General features: G+C 46.1%; 1 non-coding gene across 1 annotated transcript; it reads left to right on the top strand.

Annotated features, from left to right (window-relative positions):
• The first annotated feature begins 2,408 nt into the window (after positions 1 to 2,408).
• On the top strand, positions 2,409 to 2,512 carry LOC125366573. Its single transcript, XR_007213870.1, has one exon. It is a non-coding gene; the product is annotated as a U6 spliceosomal RNA (small nuclear RNA).
• Positions 2,513 to 4,694: the final 2,182 nt, after the last annotated feature.

Here is a 4,694-nt window from a genome sequence, read left to right as displayed (position 1 = left end):
TCCAAGTCGAAAGTCACTCCTCCTGGGACAAAAGTGATGGAGCATCCAGAGGCAGTAAGCCACTGCTTGGATGGCAGAGATGGTGTCAGATCCTAGAGTCACTACTGTTGGCCTTTCAAAAGTTAAAGCCGGGAAGTCCTAGAAGAATAGTTCATGAGCATGCCTTTCCAGTGCCCATGTCTGTCTACTTGGCAGGAATTTGCCAGTCATATGTGATAGTGGTTGGTAAGGGTAAGTTTGTTAAATGAGAGGATAGATTAAAATCTCACCCCCCGCATTTACTCAAAGCCCTGACTGGCAGTAAGAATTTTAAGTTGATACATCTGTTTAGGAAAGAAAGCTTGTAGACCTGAGATTGTGTTGTCCTTATTGAGATCTGTTAAAGGCCTGTCAGCTTGCCAATGCCCCCAATCAACAGATTAACCACGGTGGAGGGGACCCTGGACGGCATCGCCACTTGGGTTCATTGCTTCCACGCCAGGCCAGCTGACCCCTTTGCCCTGGATGACAACTACCGTGATGGAACATGGGAGGTCTCCAAGCACCCAGCTGGGCCGCTTCGCCTTTGCCTCAAGAAAAGAAAGTTAGACTGAATATTGTTATAATTTTCTTTTTGCCTTCTTTCCTTACTACCCTGGCTGGTGTTAATGTTATTTTGGCAGCTCACTCCAAAGTGAGGTGAATCCTGCAGTCCCTTGGTAAAGTAGACTAGGGTTATAGGTTCCTGGCTGGGTGAGGTCAACGCCCCTGAGTCAGCCTGAAGAAGTTACAGAAGATGGATGATCTTCACCCATCAGCCCCCCTTTAAAACCGAGGGACCAGAGTTATTTTCGGATACTACTTTTGGCCCTACTGGCCCATGCCTTACCTCTATATCATCCCCTAGACATGCAAGCCATTGAAATGGACAGAATGGAGCCATGATTGGCTCCCAAGGTACCAAAAAGAAAAAGGGGGAAATGAGGTGCCAGACTTTGAAGTCAGGCTCCACCACGTGAACCCCATTTTAGAATCGAACCCTGAGCCAATCAGATTTGTACCTGTGTTCTAATCTTGCTTGCACAGCTGATTGTTGTAACCTTGTTTTTTGCCTTTATAAGCCCTGTGTAATCACAGCTCGGGGCTCCCTCCTAACCTCCGCTGTGTCGGTGGGTAGGACGAGGCCCGAGTTGGCAGCTCGTTAAATAAAGCCTTGCCTTGCTTTTGCATTTCGGAGTGTCTGAATCTCGGTGGTCTTCTTGGGGGTGGTCTTGCAACTTGGCACAACATTAATAAAGTTGCTTTTCCATTTTTCTCTTTTAGTTGGTCATGGGGCCTGAACTCAAGGCCTGTGTACTGTCCTTGAGCTCTTTTGATCAAGGCTAGTGCCCTACCTCTTTGAGCCACAGAACCACATTTGATTTTCTGGTGTTTAATTAGAGATAAGAGTATCACAGCCTTTCCTGTCTGGGCTGGCTTTGACCCATGATCCTCAGATCTCCTGGGTACCAGTAGCCAGGATTACAGGCATGGGCCACTGGCATCTGGCTTTAAAATTGCTTTCTTGGGGCTGGGGATATGGCCTAGTGGCAAGAGTGCTTGTCTCATATACATGAGGCCCTGGGTTCAATTCCCCAGCACCACATATGCAGAAAATGGCCAGAAGTGGCGCTGTGGCTCAAGTGGCAGAGTACTAGCCTTGAGCAAAAAAGAAGCCAGGGACAGTGCTCAGGCCCTGAGTCCAAGCCCCAGGACTGGCCAAAAAACAAACAACAACAACAAAAAAACTTGTCTCATAAAATTGCTTTCTTCTAATGGCCAGAAGTGGCGCTGTGGCTCAAGCGGCAGAGTGCTAGCCTTGAGCAAAAAGAAGCCAGGGACAGTGCTCAGGCCCTGAGTCCAAGCCCCAGGACTGGCCAAAAAAAAAAAAAAAAAAAAGAAATTGCTTTCTTCTTTTGGGTGGGGGCTACAAAGTAGTGGTAAAGCACTTGCTTAGAATGCAAAAAACAAATGAGTATTGTTTTCCCTCTCCATTTTCTCCTCTTTTTCCCCCTTGTGGTACTAGCAATTGAACTGAGGGTATCACATTTGCTAAGCAAGCTTCTGCCACTTGATCTGTGCCCCTAATACTAGGCTCTAACTCTTACCTCCACCTCCCAAGCTAGGATTCCAGGTATACACCACTGCATCTGGCTTTTCTTTTGCCAGGATCTGGTGGCTCATACCTGTAATCCTAGCTACTCAGGAGGCTGAGATCTGAGGATCATGGTTCAAAGCTATCTCGGGCAGAAAAGCCCCTATGAGACTCATCTCCAATTAGCCACTCAAAAACTGGAAGTGGAGCTGTGGCTCAAAGTAGTAGAGTACTAGCCTTGAGCAAAAGAGCTCAGGGACAGCGCCCCAGGTCCCAAGTTCAAGAGCCATGATTAGTGCTTATTTCAGCAGCTCATATACTAAAATTGGAACAATATAGAGATTAGCCTAACCTCTGCTCAGGGATGGCACACAAATTTTTGAAGCATTCCATAGTTCCATAGTTTTATATCTGTTTGTGGAAGGGCAGGGGAAGCACAGAAATTGTGGAACAAAAGGTGAACAAATGCAGCAGTGATACTCATTAGACATTATGTTGAAAATGAACCATACAACTTGTGAAGGGGAGTCAGGAGCAAAAAACAGAAAAAGAGACAAGAAGTGATCTGTTCAAAAAGAAATGTACTGGGGCTGGGAATGGGCTTAGTGGTAGAGTGCTTGCCTAGCATGCATGAAGCCCTAGCTTCGATTCCTCAGCACTGTATGAACAGAAAAAGCCAGAAGTGGCACTGTGGCTCAAGTGGTAGAGTGCTAGCTTTGAGCAAAAAGAAGCCAAGGACAGTGCTCAGACCTTGAGTCCCAAGCCCCAGGACTGACAAAAAGAAAAGAAAAGAAATGTAGGGCTGGGAATAAGGCCTAGTGGCAAGAGTGCTTGCCTCCTATAGATGAAGCCCTAGATTCAATTCCTCAGCACCACATATATAGAAAACGGCCAGAAGTGGCGCTCTGGCTCAAGTGATAGAGTTCTAGCCTTGAGCAAAAAGAAGCCAGGGACAGTTCTCAGGCCCTGAGTCCAAGCCCCAGTACTGGCAAAAAAAAAGTAAGGGAATTCTTACATGTGACAACATTGATGAATATTGAAGACATTGTGCTAAACGAAATAAAGTGAGTCACAAGACATAACAACTGTGTGGTTCCACTTATATAAAGTAACCAAATTTATACAGACATTTGGGGGAGATAAGGAATGGAAAGTTATTAAGATGAAAAAAGTTCTGTTGCTGATAATGATGGGTGGCAAAACAATGAGAATATACTTAATGCCAATTAAAACTGGCACCAGGCTGGAAATTTGGCTTAGTGGTAAATGCTTGCATGAAGCCCTGGGTTCGATTCCTTAGCACCACATACACAGAAAAAGCCAGAAGTGTTGCTGTGACTCAAGTGGCAGAGTGCTAGCCTTGAGCAAAAAGAAGCCAGGGACAGTGCTCAGGCCCTGAGTCCAAGCCCCAGGACTGGCAACACACACACACACACACACACACACACACACATACACATACACACACAAACTGGCACCAGTGGGCCAGGTGCCAGTAGCTCACACCTGTAATCCTAGCTACTCAGGAAGCTGAGATCTGAGGATCACATTTCGAAGCCAGCCTGGACAGAAAAGTTTCCAGGAGACTTATCTCCAATTAACTACTCAAAAGCCAGAAGTAGATACTATGGCTCAAGTAGTAGAGCACTAGCCTTGTGTACAAAGAGGCCCAGTAACAGCACCCATAACTGACTCCACCCCCCCAAAAAAATTGGCACCAGTGGTAGAATAATTGCCTGGCATGACCCCAAGCAAAACAAAATAAAACAATAAAACAAAACAAATTATAGGGAGCTGGGGATATAGATGTAGTTCAGTGCTAGAATGCTTGCCTGGCATGCACAGGCCCCTGAATTTAAAGTCTGACATGATGCAACACAACACAAAAAAGATAAAAGGACAAATTTTAGCCAGGTGCCAGTGGCTCATATCTGTAATCCTAGCCTACCTAGGAGGCTGAGATCTGAGGATCATGGTTCAAAGTCAGCCCAGGCTGGAAGTCCTTGGGACTCTTATCTCTAATTAACCACCAAAACATTGGGAAGTGGCTCAAGCAGTAAAGTGCTAACCTTGAGCATAAAGGTTCAAGGACAGTGCCCAGGTACTGAATAATCTTATATAGTTTTTACTAAAATTTATTTTTAAAAGCTCAATCTTGGGCTGGGAATATGGCCTAGCGGCAAGAGTGCTTGCCTCCTACACATGAAGCTCTCGGTTCAATTCCCCAGCACCACATATATGGAAAACGGCCAGAAGGGGCACTGTGGCTCAGGTGGCAGAGTGCTAGCCTTGAGCGGGAAGAAGCCAGGGACAGTGCTCAGACCCTGAGTCCAAGGCCCAGGACTGGCCAAAAAAAAAAAAAAAAAGCTCAATCTCAAACTGGGTGTCAGTGGCTCAATCCTGTAATCCTAGCCACTCAGGAGGCTGAAATCTGAGGATCATGGTTCAAAGATAGCTGGGGCAGGAAAGTCCATGAGACTCTTATCTCCAATTAATCACCAAAAAGCCAGAAATTACACTGTGATTCAAATGCTAGAACACTAGCCTTGAGCACAAAAGTTCAGGGACAGGGCCCAGGCCA

The sequence above is a fragment of the Perognathus longimembris genome, chromosome 17 (genome assembly GCF_023159225.1).
Source record: "Perognathus longimembris pacificus isolate PPM17 chromosome 17, ASM2315922v1, whole genome shotgun sequence".
NCBI lineage: Eukaryota > Metazoa > Chordata > Mammalia > Rodentia > Heteromyidae > Perognathus > Perognathus longimembris.
Note: the sequence above shows the minus strand (reverse complement) of the source record. Positions and strands in the feature narration are given on the sequence as shown.